The sequence below is a fragment of the Haliotis cracherodii genome, unplaced genomic scaffold (assembly GCF_022045235.1).
Source record: "Haliotis cracherodii isolate W230 unplaced genomic scaffold, xgHalCrac1.p SCAF_2, whole genome shotgun sequence".
NCBI lineage: Eukaryota > Metazoa > Mollusca > Gastropoda > Lepetellida > Haliotidae > Haliotis > Haliotis cracherodii.
The window spans coordinates 61654529-61671175 of record NW_027266275.1 but is presented as its reverse complement, the minus strand read 5'-3'; the positions used below and the strand labels follow the sequence as shown (position 1 = coordinate 61671175).

General features: G+C 42.8%; 1 pseudogene; it reads left to right on the top strand.

Moving 5' to 3' along the window:
- The first annotated feature begins 2200 nt into the window (after positions 1 to 2200).
- LOC139467716 (uncharacterized) lies at positions 2201 to 16551 on the top strand (annotated as a pseudogene).
- The last annotated feature ends 96 nt before the right edge of the window (positions 16552 to 16647 follow it).

Sequence of the window (16647 nt, the reverse complement as noted above, 5' to 3'; positions counted from 1 at the left end):
TAGCTGGCGCAGAACTTGATGGGCATAACATTGAACTTATACAGTCCATATGGTCCTCGAGGGAGACTTGCCAATATCTGAAAATAGTGGTATTGTACTACTCAGCATTCCAAAAACTATCCAAAGCACTATCTATCCTCGGAATTGGATACACTTATCCGCGACAGCCTTCATTCACAAAACGAACAGCAATACAAGCCACAGCGCTAACCACTTATAGCCAAGTATGTCAAGTGAGTGAGTATGGTTTTACGCCGCTTTTAGCAATATTCCAGCAATATCACGGCGGGGGACACCAGAAATGGGCTTCACACATTGTACCCATGTCGGGAATCGAACCGGGTCTTCGGCGTGACGAGCGAACGAAGTATGTCAAGCCTAACATAAACATCCTTGGAACTAGGAATACTTCCTGGTTTGCCCGAGTCGGAATCCCCTTTGTCTTAAACAAAAGAAGCTGTGCCCCTCATGGTTTATTCTCCCTGCAGTGGTACGATAAACAACTCCCGCTCGTCGTTTATTTCTTATATGAGATATCGACACTATGTGCAGCCTCTTTAAGGATGTTGATAAAATGTACAAGCTTTAAACATAGTTACCTTAATTCACTTAAATAATGATGGCGCTCTGAATAGAATCCGACCTCGGCAATGTCGGACATCTCCATTTTATGGACAGGTGGGTTAAGTTTGGTATTTCCCGCATGCTTTCACAATCCTCACGTCGATAATCTGTATCTTTTCTCCCAATACCGATTGCCAAATCGCTCTCCCTTTTGGGTGCGATCGTTCGACCACAGCGTTTAGCTGCAAACCCCAGCTACATCTATCGGGAAAACTCACAAGATACCTCCCTCTCAAACATAACGTCGTCCAATGTATGATGTCATCAAGTTGCGAGCGCATATTCGAATCTACAGAAATGACGTCATGATAGAACTGTGTTTTATTGTGAAAAGAAACCACCTGTCTTTTTTCATTGCTCTTTGCGATTTATCACGTAGCCATCTTTGGTTAGCAGAGAAGTATTGGGCGAGGCGTTAGGCGAAAAGTTTACACTATTTATTATCTTTAACGCACATGTCATGTCCAAATGAAAACTTGACAACGCTTTAATGTAAACACAAACGTTAACGATGGAATATAAAACGCACTAAATGTGAACGTTTAAACAAGTATTACGGCTAAAATATACTGAACCGCAAAAGAAACGTCACCCAAGAAACATTGCATGAAAAGTTGTCATTTAAATATCTGGGTAATTTTTGTCAAAGTATCTAAAATTTAACATTACCTTGTCCGGAAAAATGAAAATTTGATGATAAAAAAACAAAGCAGAAGACAATAAAACCAAATCGCCCAAACGCATCACGACAACGGCCATGGTAACCCGATACACGTGAGTTCCGTTCAAATTGAAATGCACATGCGTTTCCCCATTTCTTGCCCTATAAATATCCACCCAGATCGGATAACATTCATTTGTTATTGAATTGCTACCACATGCAAAGATTGACAAGAAATCAGCGACACGAAGCCCTTGGACGATTGCAAGCTGGACAAACCGCCCGGCAAGTAGCCAATGCATTTCAGGTCCACGTAAGGACCATATACAGGCTCCAGGAACGGTACCAGACCGCTAACACTACAGATGACCGACCACGTAGTGGAAGACCAAGGGTCACCATCCGACGTCAAGATCGTCAGATTGTGCGACAGCATGCGTCGACGATTGACGAGTAGACACCTCCACCGTCACAGGCCACACCGAGGACCCATTCTGACACCACGTCATCGCCGGGACCGTCTTTAGTGAGCAACACAGCACCAGCATTGGCGCCACCAGCAGTGGAGAAGAGTCCTCTTCTCAGACAAGAGCCGTTACTGTATTTCAACAGCAGATGGCAGTGAGAGAGCCTGGCGACGCCGTGGAGAAAGTTATTCGGATGCTTGTGTTGTTGAGAGAGACTCGCGGGGTGGTCCGAGCATCATAGTGTGGGGTGGAATTGGTCTTGCACAGAGGGTCGACACTGTGGTCTTCCAGAACATCGGTCCAGGGAGAGGCAATGGTGTCACAGCAGCTCGGTACATTGAGTTTTGAGACCTCATTCGGCACGTCGCCGCAGTTTCAGCATGATAACGCCCGTGCCCACACTGCGAGAGCAACAAGAGACTTCCTCCAGCAGAATGGCATCAGAACAATGCAGTGGCCTGCCCTCAGTCTAAATCCCATTGAGCACCTGTGGAACGAGATTCAAAGACGGCTGAATGACGTCGGACCAAGGCCGAGAACTGCAGCTGAACTGCGTCAGGCGTTCCTCATAGTGTGGGCTCAAGTGCCTATGCCTATCAACCGCCTCATCCATTTCGTGTATCGACGTTGCACTTCAGTCATCAATGCAGATGGTGGACACACGAGATACTGACTTGTGATGCCATTTTCTCAGAGACTAGTGTTGTGTTTCACTTTACGAACATTTGACACTTTAATTTCAACCTTGATGATCAGTTTTGCCAAGTTTCATCTTTTTAATATGTCTCAAAATATGTTTACAGTGTTTGGACAAATACGGTCCCTCATATATCTATCCATGGTGACGTTTCTTTTACGGTTCAATATAGGCAGAATTATAAAAAGACCCGCTTATTATCAGAAATCTTCGGGCCACTGAAACGTGATAGCAGCCGTGATAGCAACGTGATATGTGACGTCATTGGCGTGGCGTTACTCTTTTTAAGACATCATCCTACATTATGTTCCATGGCGTTGCAAGTTGTTAATCAGTGGCCTCGTTTTTTGCCTCTAAACGTAGCTGCTGTTTGTTGTTTTAATCGTTTGGGGATTAGCTACAAATTCCATGCATTTTAGCTATAACAACGTTAACGTTATTTGTGGGGGCATTATCATTTGCATAAGCATCCGGTCTGTTCAACTGCCCTGCTTAGTCGACTACACTATAATTTTTATTAATAAAGTCACGAAACATCAATTAATGTCGAATAACGAATTTCTATGTGAATTTTCATGTGAAATATATGAGTGAGTGAGTGAGTTGGGTTTTACGCCGCTTTTAGAAATATTCCAGCACGGCGGGGGACACCAGAAATGGGCTTCACACATTGTACCTATGTCGGGAATCGAACCCGGGACTTCAGCGTCACGGGCGAACGCTTTAACCACTAGGCTACCCGACCGCCCTGAAATATATGAGATGGATGTTGGAAAATGGCTGCTACTGATGGTACGCGGTCTCATATTAGGTCAGTAACAACCATCTTGGACCCATATACGGACTCATATGGGGTGAGTAGTTCTGCTCTGTGATTGGTCAATCTCACTTTGAGACATAAGGTGGTGAGGTGACCAAGATTATTGCACTTATATAGCGACGTGCATGCACGTGTGGCTGCTTGTACTAGTCCGGACTGATGCCGATTTATAGTGCTAGCACACTGAGATACCATGTTTGACATGAATACCCCACTCAGACACAGTATACTGACTCCGAGCCGACCAGTCCTTGTTTTAGCTCCTTAATGCCGAGCGCCAGACAGGGTAACAACAGGTACCATCTTTTAACGTCTTTTGGTATGACACGGCTGGGGATCGAACCCCGGACCTTCCGCTCTCCGGGCGGACGCTCTACCATTAGACCACGGAGGCGGTCCTTTGAGACATAAGAAATAAATATATAATTATACATAACGCCAGAGAATATAACAGCCTCGATTACCCGCCGAAACACATTCCTTGGATGTATAAGGCAAAAAAGATATGAAAATTACATGAATGAATCATTGAAAAATAGGCGTTCGCGAAAAGATTAAGCTTGTTTTGGCCTACTGGTAGCAGCCGCCACTCACATAATTTGCATAAAAAATTAAGACATTCAATTAAGATTTGTCTGTCCTTAATAAAGATAATCAGTAGCATACCCCGTTGTATGAAATAATTAAGACTGTCTCTGTTGCAGTGACATCTAAGCCGAATTCGTTGCAACAGGCAGGTAAAGGATTACAAATTAAATACGGTTTTAAACACGCGAATAATGGTGGTACATGTGATAGGCCACGTGCCTGATGACGTCATAACCGTCGAGGAATGAGTAAATGACATGGTTATGGATCACCCTGCACTAGGCCAAGGACATCTAAGGATACGTTCACTGACCAAAGAAAGGAAACGTAACAGTAAAATCGATGTTGGTACTGTTGAAGCGCATCGGTGCTGCTGGATTCAACAGAAAATAGAGAACTTTCTTCCAGAGATCAAGAGATATTTTACTCTCCCATCTAACAAATTGCCAAGACCTTATAAAGCGTTTTAGAACTGATTGACTATTCAAAAAAAACATACTGACTTTATATTAAAAACATTTTGAGCGAACTTATATTGTCTTTTAAAAGATTGTGTGCTATTATATTTCCAGCCGTAAGTCTGGAAATGCCTGATAAAAATATGTTCCTTTGAAAGGAACTCCATGTGTTCCATGAATAGCACGGGACGTGGCAATAATGTGAAATCATTCTTGGCGAGAGGATAAAAACGATTACAATTCACTGAAACGTACTCTATTCACAAACTAGGAGATAGACCTACTCTGATTTGAAACTCCAGTATCACCGTAGGTTAGTTACCTCCTAGCGATAACGAGAAGAGGCTGAAAAGTTCTGAGGGTAACTATGATGGGTTGTTTTGATGGAGTTGGTTGCTTAATGGTGTTTTCAACATAATCCCGTGCCGGGATCCCACTGGTGTAGAAGACTCCTTGTTGGTGGTGTGAAAAGTTCTCCACAGCAAATATGACGTCATCACAATTTGCATAGCTTGCCCGACGGTTCTTCCTGCATGTTTGGGAAGGTACGTTTTCCTGTTGCAACAGCACGCTTTTCACGAGACTTCCACGACATTTGGGCCTTCACACTCTCATGCATTTGCCCGAGGCGATTACTGTAATATTGGCCATTAATGATCTGACCTTTGCGCGAGTTAGTTCACTCGTAGGATTCGCGAACATCTGGTATCATCACTATTTGATGGTGATTCATGGACGCATGCTCGGAATTCTACAATCGACTCTGCTTTTGGCAGAAATGTCTTATGAATATGGAGATGGTTTTGTCGCTTTTATGTATTTCGAATCCCAGACAACCGAAGCCATCACCTTGTCGGCTGATGACAGACGTTACCATCATCGGAGGGTGAAGCGATAGATGTTTCCACTGCTTTGAATATTGTTTAGTCTCTGGTTGATAGTGGTACACCCAAGACACACCCATGGGTACAATTCCCTCAACAAACTCAGCTCGTTCTGCTTAAGGAAGATGTTAATCTTCCCGAAAGATAATGAACCTTGAGATATCGTGTCTGATCACGAGTCCGAAGGCTTGGAGTGAGTGAGTGAGTGAGTATGGTTTTACGCCGCTTTTAGCAATATTCCAACAATATCACGGCGGGGGACACCAGAAATGGGCTTCACACATTGTACCCATGTCGGGAATCGAACCCGGGTCTTCGGCGTGACGAGCGAACGCTATAACCACTAGGCTACCCGACCGCCCCCCCCCCCCCCCCCCCCCCCCAAGGCTTGGAACCTAGTGAACTGAAACTTTTGTCATGCTCAGGTTTTTCTTCAGAATGTTCTCAATTGTCTCATGGGAGATGCCTACTGTACTGGCTTGTGGTGAGCCGTCGATCATCCATAATCATAGCATGTATTTTATCAACATTGTCCTCAGTGGTGGCAGATTAAGGTCTTCCTGATATTGGCTTAACTTCGAGGTTCTCTCTTCCCCTCTTCAACAATGCTGTCTTAAGAGTAGCAAAGGAAGGAGCATAATTCCACAAACGTGAAACCATGTCCGAAGGATGGCTGACGAAGGTGGCCCTTTCAGCTCGAGATAGTTGACAGCGCGGTAGCCAATTCTGTGCATTTTCATGAACAGGGAATGCCAAGTCATTTTGTTGCATGCAAAAATATGGTTGTGTATTCGATTAATATGCAGCCTGTAATTCATGGAAAGTATTGCACTTTAATCATTTGTTATGGGTGTAGATGATGATGATGATGATGATGATGATGATGATGATGATGATGATTGTTGTTGTTGTTTAACTCAGTGGTAGTCTAGCTATAAAACGGCGCTCTGTAAACAATCGAGTCTGGACCAGACAAGTCGGCGAGCCTGACCACCCGATCCCGTTAGTCGCCCATTACGACAAGCATAGTCGTCTTTTACAGTAAACATGGGTTGCTGAAGACCTATTCTACCCTGGATCTTCGTGGTTCTTAAGGGTGTAGAAGAAGACATCCTTCGTAGTTAGGCGCAGAGACTTGAACCAACACTCCAATTATTACTTTAAGTATCTGTATGAAATATCGACATGCATTAAGTACTTAGCTACCTCACAGCACGTTGTATTTTCTTATTAATTGTCACATGATATTAGTTATGGTGTCTTTAGTTGCCCTTATACGATGTCATGTGTTTCTGCTTACCGAATATGACACCGTATACGGCAACTAAAGACACCATAACGATTTTTTTATGCTGCAAGGTTTACACTATTTCGTATCTCTGTCGCACATGTCATGTCAAAATGAAAACTTGACACTTACAACCGGTATAAATCACAGGACCAATACATATGTTTCCGATACCACGTTACACTATTTGGTATCTTCGTCGCACATGTCGTGTCAAAATGAAAACTTGACACTTACAACCGGTATAAATCATACGACCAGTACAAAGAGGTTATCACGCGAGTGTGTTTGGGGATGGTAAATATCCTGCATTAGGAATAAACATTGTATTTGGCGAGCCTTGGGATCATCATAGGATTAGAAGCCAAACAACATAGAAATGTACTTTTCAACGTAACATTTTCAGTCTCTTGGTGATGACATTAAACATCAAAATGTTTGGAATTCGTTATAATAATAATACAGACGGAAATGTTTTTCAGTCACTATGTAAAATAACTGAATATTTAGGCGTTCAATAAATTTGAAAATGTTACACATTTTGACAGTAAAAAATATACACAAACCATAAAATAAGCAATGCTCAGGTGAATATTTACTTTGTGTTGCAAGTCAAAATAGTGTAAACGAAAATCGCAAAATTTCCAAGCAAGTGACTTATCAAAACTTCGTCACCATTACCGATGCTACCCACAAAGATACCTACTTTTCCTTATTATCTCGAAAACTGTATTTCATTTTGTTGATCAATGTGACCTTACGCCCTTATGACTACCCATAAAAGTGACTAATGCGCTTACGAATGGCGCAGCAGAGGTCGCGAACTAGTCTAGATTTCTGCTATACATCCGGGTACTCACTGGGAAAAAACAATAACAAAGGCAACAACCAGTCCCGGGGAATTGCTTTAGATCAGTTCCCCTTTAACAAATCCACACATTCCAGCCAGCCGCGCAATGGAGTTTAGAGATAGAAACGTGGGGAATCGCCGATGGCCTCGTGTGATTCTTTCGGATGAGTGAGTCCAGATTCACTCTGAACTTTCTGGATATACGTGGAAAGAGTCTGGAGTCTGGAGGCACCCTACCGAACATTATGTGAACGTCCAACGTCAATGACAGAAACCCTTCATGTTTGGCTACAACCCAGCACCAAGTTCAATGAACGTTGAAAAGACAATGTGTGTGTCCTAAAATGCAGAAAAGTTGTATCAAATCGCCGAGCCGAGCGAAAAACTGCAATCAAGAGCAGACATGTGTGGCGTGTGTAAGACGTAAGTGGAAGATTTATATTAGTTTGATTGGAAGCTTACGTATGTTGTGTCACGTGACTAGGCAAACCGGTTATGGCGCGGTATCACGGACGTCGATCTTAGCGACAGTCCACGAATCAAGTGCTGTCGTTTCAAATGTCTTGATCTCATTACTGTAGCGATATGTTTGATATAAACTCTGTATTCCTCAGTCGAACAATACATGTGTAATATTATCATATCAAAATATCATCCTTTGGTATATTTCTACTCAATGTGCCCAGTGGTCCTGGCATCCAGTTCTGACGTGTTTGCGTTTTATGAACACAAAATAACATACATGTTCAATAAGATCATTTTACGTGAGTATGTCTTATCTACCTCACTATAAACACAAATAAGTTTATAATTAAGATAAACATTGGCAGTGGCTAGACATTGATATAATGGTAACTGAATCTAACAAAATCCTGAAGACGGTCGTTTCGGTCCAGTGACAGGAGACAATGATGGACCATTATTCAATTGCACCAAATGTTCGTATAAATCGTAGATCAATTGGTGTGATCATCCCGTGCAACCACGTGCATTGCTTCCAGGCCTTTACTTTAGTCCAACGAAAACGTCGATAAAAACGTTTGATGTATGTAACAGCTAGCAAAAGCGTGATATTGTCGTCAGTACTTACAATATCATGAATTTACTCGTGGTCAGTGCAACACTTTGAAACAAGTATTCTTAGGATTTAATTGCAATCTGGATCCACCTCCGTCAGCAACAAGACTGATATGCCTCCGACCCGTGAATCCGGGGTAGAATATGCAGCTATATGACGGCGGTCTGTAAATAATCGAGTCTGAACTAGACAATCCCGTGATTGACATTTTGAGCATCGATCCATGCAGTTGGGACACGATGACATGCATCAACCAAGTCAGCGAGCCTGACCACCCGATCCTGTTAGCCGCCTCTTACGACAAGTATAGTCGCCTTTAGCGGCAAGCATTGGTTGCTGAGTACCTATTCTACGCCTGATCTGGTTTTATGTAGCCAATAGTGAATGAAGGTTTTTGAAACAAACGAGTCCAGGACCTCGTTCTACAAAGTGATCTTAGCACTACGATTATCGGAAGCCTATGTTAAAGTATGGGAGTTACGATAACATGTACCTTAGCGCTAAGTTCGCTTTGTGGAACGGGGCCCAGGCCATTAAGATACGTTGAAGATGATTATGCGTCAAGCGAACCTCATGTTCCAACAAGACAACGCCCGACCCCACACGGCAAGAGAGAGAGAGAGAGAGAGAGAGAGAGAGAGAGAGAGATCCGGGCAGACGCTCTAACGCTAGACCCCGGAGGCGTTCTTTGATGATCTGGGAGTCTGTGTACAACTTCTATTCTGTCAAAGCATACCAATTAGCAGAAAAACGCCCATGACCATTGAGGTATGGATAGCCCTGATGGTGAATAGCGAGTGGTTAAAGCGTTAGCTCGTCACGCCGAAGACCCGGGTTCGATTCCCGACATGGGCTCAATGTGTGAAGCCCATTTCTGGTGTCCCCCGCCGTGATATTGCTGGAATATTGCTAAAAGTGGCGTAAAACCAGACTCAATCAATCAATGCTGAAGACCTACGTGATCTTCACGGGTCTGAGCTAAACCTGGCTGACTTGGTTGATGCGTGTCAACGTATCCCAATTGCGTTGATCGACGCTCATGATGTCATTCACTTGATTGTCAGGTCTACTGGGGTCTACAACATACAACATTAGCCCCCCCCCCCCCCCCCCCCCACACACACACACGCGCGCGCGCGCTTGAAAGCATACGTGAGGTACCATGGTATAAGTTCCTATAAGTATGACATTAGTGATAGGACCAGTTGTACAACTCATGACAAGAGCTATTAGTATTGATGTTGTTGCTGCTTCATCATGGACTGTCTTATATACTTGTCAGATACTAGCATCAAGCACCTGACATTTTGGCATCGCAATATACATAGGTATATTTCTAGAACGATTGTGCAAACAGTATTGACAAAGATTGGTGTATTCGGATGCAAGCCAAAGTGGTTATGGTGGATGCTGCGTGGATGTAGACTCTGTAGTATCCCATGGACAGTGGTCCCGTGATGAAATTACTCGCAGCTTTACATGGAGAGAGCTGAAAGCTGTGTGTATGGTTCTCCAAAGCTGTGTTGCAACCCTAGGTCATCAGAGAGTCAAATGGTTTACTGACAATCAAAATGTTGTATCTATTATTGAAAAAGGCAGTATGAAGCTCCATTTACAATCGCTTGCTTTGCAGATCTTTGATCTATGTTTACAGTACAGTGTTGAGCTCCATCTCCAGTGGATTCCTCGCCATGAGAACATGCAAGCTGACTATCTTAGCAAGCTAATTGATTACGATGATTGGGGCATTTCCAAAAATATTTTTCAGGAAATAGATGTGAAATGGGGACCTCTTCAAGTTGATAGGCTGGCTTCATATTATAACACAAAAGCTGTCCATTTTAACTCTCGTTTCAGTAATCCTGGATGCCAGGCAGTGGACTGTTTCACTGTTAACTGGAGTGGTACAATTAGTTGGGTTGTTCCCCCTATTTGTTTGATACCGCGTGTAGTCAAACACGTGTCAGAGTGTCATGCAGTTGGAACGTTGGTCGTCCCAGAGTGGCATTCAGCGTGCTTTTGGCCACAGTTATATGTGAATTCTGAGCGTATTTTGCCAATCAAAGATCAAATATATTTGCCCAGGGCCAAAGAAGCGTTTGTTGCAAGCAGAATCAAAGGTGGTTTGTTCGGTGAACACGATTTGCATTTTGATATGATTGCACTTTATGTGGATTTTAGGTAATATTTTGCTGTGTATTTACAGATAGCCTTCTGAATGCCTATAGTGATGAATTTGATGAACTCCCTTTGAATGTGCGCCAGTTAGCTGGACAGCTACCAGGTTTGTTGGCACGGTCCAGGGCAGATTCTACTTATAAAAAATATAGCAGTGGATTTGCTGCTTGGAAAAGGTGGGCACACGCTAATAATATGTATGATCAGTTGCCCGTTTCACATTTGCATTGTGCTATTTATCTGTTGTCTATTGTGCAACAGAGTGAAACAATATCACCAGTGTTAACAGCATTTTTATAGTTTATGGCATGCTCATTGTAACATTGGACTAGAGAGTCCCACTGAAAATAGCCTTGTCAAGAATGTTTTGGAAGGAGCAAAGCGCAAACTGTCTAAGCCAGCGGTTAAAAAGGAGCCAATCACAGTTGATATACTTGAACGGTTGTATGATTCAAAAATGATCAATGCATCTTTAATGGATCTGCGAATAGTATCTATGTGTTTATTAGCTTTCGCCGGATTTTTAAGATCTGCAGAATTAATTCATATATCTCGTTCTGATATTTTATTTTATAAGTCACACATGGTCATTTTTATTGAAAAGTCAAAGACCGATATATACAGGGATGACGCATGGCTTGTTATTAGTAGGACAGATTCCAAGCTGTGTCCAGTAGCCTGTGTGGAGAGATATTTACAAGCTGCATCTATTCATCCAGATTGTGATCAATACATATTCAGGAATGTAAGCAAATGTCGTTACGGCTATGTTCTTAAAAAGGACAATGCTCCACTGTCTTACACCAGGTTAAGGGAACTATTTATTGATGCTTTAACTCCCTTTGTTGACAACATCAAGAAGTATGGTCTGCATAGCTTACGCAGTGGTGGTGCTACTGCAGCTGCAAATAATGGTATACCAAATCGTATGTTCAAACGACATGGCCGCTGGAGAAGCGAGAACGCTAAAGATGGTTACATCAAAGATAGTATTGATAACAGAATGAAAGTATCACTTTCCTTAGGCCTACAACTTTCTTTGTACATCTCGGCCGTGTATCACACAGCGTAGTCCCATGGAGTTGTCTTGATTAAGTATTTAGGGGATAAGGAGAAATAATATTTCTCTCGTTTGAAGAATGAATAAGATAGAAATTATTTTCTCCTAGCGGTATGTCAATCAAGGTGATTATGTGCCCCTAGGTGGCGTGATTAAGGGAGCATATAAGGGGTAGTACAATTTTTAATTGTTCTCTCTCGCTCACTGTGCATGCACGGCCTCACACTTGTTTCTTATATTTATTTGATGAACATGTATATTAAATTTGGTTCTTCATTTTATGATTTAATGATTTCATGTGTTGCAGATAGTCGTTGAAATGGAATACACATTTGAGGGTAATATGTACTGTTGTAAGTGATGCCATTGCTTGGCTGGCGAGTCTTTACAATACAGCGTTGCTTCATTGAGAAAGTCCATTGTTGGATGCAGTGATGTTGCTTGGCCGGTGGGCCTTTATAATACAGCGCTGTTTTATTGTGAAAGAGTGCATTGTTGGATGCAATGGTATTGCTTGGCCGGCGGGCCTTAATAATACAGCGTTACTTTATTGTGAAAGTGTGCATCGTTGGATGCAATGATATGCTTGACTGGCGAGCCTTTATAATACAGTGTTGCTTTTGATAATACTGCATATACTATGCGAGTTGCACTGTATGTAATAAATTATGAAATTCATTTGTAACATATGTTCATGAATTGTTAGTATTTCTGTTTGGACTTGCATATACATGTCATGAGAATACTGTATACCCTCCAGTATTTGCTGCTGCATCCGTTGAGGGAACACGGTTCCAGATGTTTTCTTATAAAAGTTTTTTATATCTGGTTTTACGTGTCGGGCTGCAGCAAAATATAAATATTCATAGCAGATTGCTGACAATGTATATACAAATGTGTATTTAATGAATATCTTTGTTTTATACTATACCCAAATAAATCGGCCGTGTATCACACAGCGTATTCCCATGTTAATGGTGTTGTCTTGATTAAGTATGTAGGGGATATGGAGAACAAACATGTCTTTCTCTCATCTCAGATCATTAACACCACCTCCAGCCAAATATATCATATGGTCATTGGCTGACCCTACCGGACACCGTGTCCTTTGTTAATTTGCTCTGTAAATTAGTCTATAGTAATTATATATCTAATACTAGCCCCCAGTGACCGGTCATCACCCTGAATCAACACTCTCATCAAAGCACATCTTCGTGAACGCTGATGTGATTGTTCACAGATGATATGTAAGCCACGTTATGAATGTCGGGTATACTTGATTTACGAATTTACACGTGGTGCGCTTGCAATGACTGTAGGGCATGTATTCTCAACGACAAAAGAAACACCAACGCGATACATGTTGGTTAATATATGAAGAATTTTTCAAGAGATATTACATAGGTTTGATGCACAAACGAACATACTGCTATATGTGAACCGACGATCATGAACGCATCACTTGTGACATTATAGATCCATCACTCGAGATGCACCATTTGGCTCGTGCAGGATAAGCGTGTAAAGTTTAGAAATCACGTACAGCATGACGCGATAAGAATAAAGACACTGAGGTTACACATTGGAAACATCTCTTCAAAACGACATACTTCTCTAAATGTTTGTATGTTTCGCGTTTCCTTTTGCGGTGAGTGTACAACTACGGGTGATTAGGTGTCTATTTTGGTGAGGTGAAATGGGGTTTAGCGTCGCGTCCAAGATTATTGCACTTATATAGCGACGTGCATGTACGTGTTTGTGTGGCTGCTTTTACTAGTCCGGACTGACCGATTTATAGTGCTAGCTCACTGAGATACCATGCCGCAGTTTAACATGAATATCCCTCTCAGACACAGTATACTGACTCCGAGCCGACCAGTCCTTGTTTTAGCCCCTTAATGCCGAGCGCCGGACAGGGTAACAACAAGTGCCATCTTTTAACGTCTTTTGGTATGACGCGGTCGGGGATGGTGTCTATTTTGAGGGTATGCGGGGCTCAGCAGTGTCATACGCTGGAATTGGATGTATTTTAGTTCAGCCTGAATATTGGCCATGTGGGCATACAATGTAATAACCAAAAGCTAGAAACTACAAATTTGTTCCACCCATTTTCGCTATTGTGTTACGCTTGAAGCTGGTACTGGTCGCCGGTCAGTTGAAAAGGTCGCACTCGACCTTCAGACTCTTAATCAGTAGCTAATCAACAAAGAATCTACTAATTCCACTAACATGATGATGCCTCTGGCTCTGCTTAGTTTTCAATTACCACTCACGAACTCAATGTCACTGACCATCTTCCTTGCATAAGTGATCACATCCAATGCATATGTACTGGCGACTGGGGGGAGAATGAAGTCGTCGACCACTCGCAAGGTCAAGTGCTTGAGGTCAATGTCTCCTTTTTTATTGTTTGCTTGTTGTTTAACGCCGCACTCAGGTTTATTCCAGCTATATAAGGCGGTCCGTAAATAATCGAGCCTGGACCAAACAGTCAAGTGATTGACATCATGAGCATCGATCCACGCAATTGGGATACGATGACATGCATCAACCAAGTCAGCGAGCCTGATCACCCGATCCCGTTAGTTGCCTCTTACAACAAACATAGCCGCCTCTAAGGGCAAGCATGGGTTGCTGAAGACCTATTCTACCCCGGATCTTCAAGAGGACAATGTTTCTAAAACACCACAAGGCGCCTCTCTCCCTGTCACGGTGCAACTGTTAATATACGCCGATTTTGTACAAGCAATGTAAAGGTAATACAGGTGTCGTCTATCAGATTACTGACGTCAGAGGGACGGTCGGGTAGCCTAGTGGTTAAAGCGTTGGTTCTGCACGCTGAAGACCCAGGTTCGATTCCCGACATGGGTACAATGTGTGAAGCCCATTTGTGGTGTCCCCCGCCGTGATATTGCTGGAATATTGCTAAAAGCGGCGTAAAACCATACCCACTCACTGACGTCAGATGGACATGGTGTGTAAATGATAACGCAAACGCCATGGATATCACCCAACCTTATTGATTTCGCGCAGCGACATTGTGAGGCTTTCAATCAAGCCATACACCAGGAAATATGGGCTGAACGTGGCAAGGTGCTGCAAGATGAGTGGAACAGACGCCCTCAAATCATTACTTGGAGACTCATATGCAGTGTGCCTCGTTGAATGAATGAATGAATGAAATTGTGGCGTATTACGCACTACTCATCCAAAAAACATCAACCTTTTTCTTAATGTTGACTTCTCATCACGATATTTCTGAAATATTGCCGATGTGACGTTAAATATTAACTCACTCACTCACTTAGCTCCATCAACCTTCAAGATTGTTGATGGTCATAACATCTACTGTCAAACGTCACTACCGTTTGTAATGTGTCCAATTCGTTTACTATTATCACGCAACTTTTACAAGAAACTAATATCTACTCTAATTTTTTTATTTTTTTATTTATTTCCGGGTATCCCTTATTTATTTTGAAGAGAATATCTTTAATAGAAAGTAGTTAATGTGGTCTTCAGCAACCCATGCTTGGCATAATATGCGACTATGCTTGTTGTAAGAGGCGACTAACTGGGTGGTCAGACTAGCTGACTTGGGTGATGCGTGTCATCGTATCTCAGTTCCATGGATCGATGCTCATGATGTCAATCGCTGGATTGTCTGGTCCAGACTCGATTATTTACAGACCACCATCATATAGCTCGAATATTGCCGAGTGCGGTGTTAAACAACAAACAAACAAACACTTTCGGTGAATGTGAAGAGAAAGTGTACTTTGGTGGCTTTAATCATTGGTTTAAGGTACATTTTGTATCTCTGTTTTGGCCTCTGTTCTAGACACTATTTTAGGCTTAAAAAATAAAAGAACTGGATCTCGGGCAATTACTTTTGAAAATATAATGCTGACGGTGTTTTTTCTTTTTTTCTGCTTGTTCAAACTAGTATGTAACCAAGTAAACAGTTGTGTACCATCAACCTGCGAAAGGGCCTCCCAACATAAACAAGCATACAAACTCCTATTGCCGCCATGACCTTAACACAGATGCTAAGTTGAGCAGTGCACGTGTAGATGGAGGTAATTATGTACTAATTTGGACAGCACTGTATTTAAGTATTAGGATTTTTTTGAAAATGTAAATAAAAACGAAATGTGCTGTGGACTTTATGATGATGCGGGCGGTGCCTGAGAACCAAAACTATTTTTCTTTTAGCCTTATAGACTCTTTTTTTTATCTTGTGGTGAAAAGGATCTGCTCCCAGTCCCACCCCAACTGATGTGGATGTTCAGGGAGCTGTACAGGGAGCTGTTCAGGTAGCTGTACAGGGAGATGTACAGGGAGCTGTACAGGGAGCTGTACAGGGAGATGTTCAGGCAGCTGTACAGGGAGATGTTCAGGCAGCTGTTCAGGGAGCTGTTCAGGGAGCTGTACAGGGAGCTGTTCAGGGAGCTGTACAGGGAGCTGTACAGGGAGATGTTCAGGCAGCTGTTAGGGAGCTGTACGGGGAGCTGTACAGGGAGCTGTTCGGGGGGCTGTACAGGGATCTGTACAGGGAGCTGTTCAGGGAGCTGTACAGGGATCTGTACAGGGAGCTGTTCAGGGAGCTGTTCAGGGAGCTGTACTGGGAGCCGTACATGGAGCTGTTCAGGGAGCTATACAGGGAGTTGTACAGGGAGATGTTCAGGCAGCTGTTCGGGCAGCTGTACGGGGAGCTGTACAGGGAGCTGTACGGGGAGCTGTTCGGGGGGATGTACAGGGAGCTGTACAGGGAGCTGTTCAGGGAGCTGTACAGGGAGCTGTTCAGGGAGCTGTTCAGGGAGCTGTTCAGGGAGCTGTACAGGGAGCTGTTCAGGGAGCTGTACAGGGAGCTGTTCAGGGATGTTTTCATGTGGTGACAAGTTTGTAATTGAGCCAGTGACTACTGAATGAATCATTTTAATCAATCATATGAGTAATATGTACAAAATATGGACACATTCACTGATGTGAAG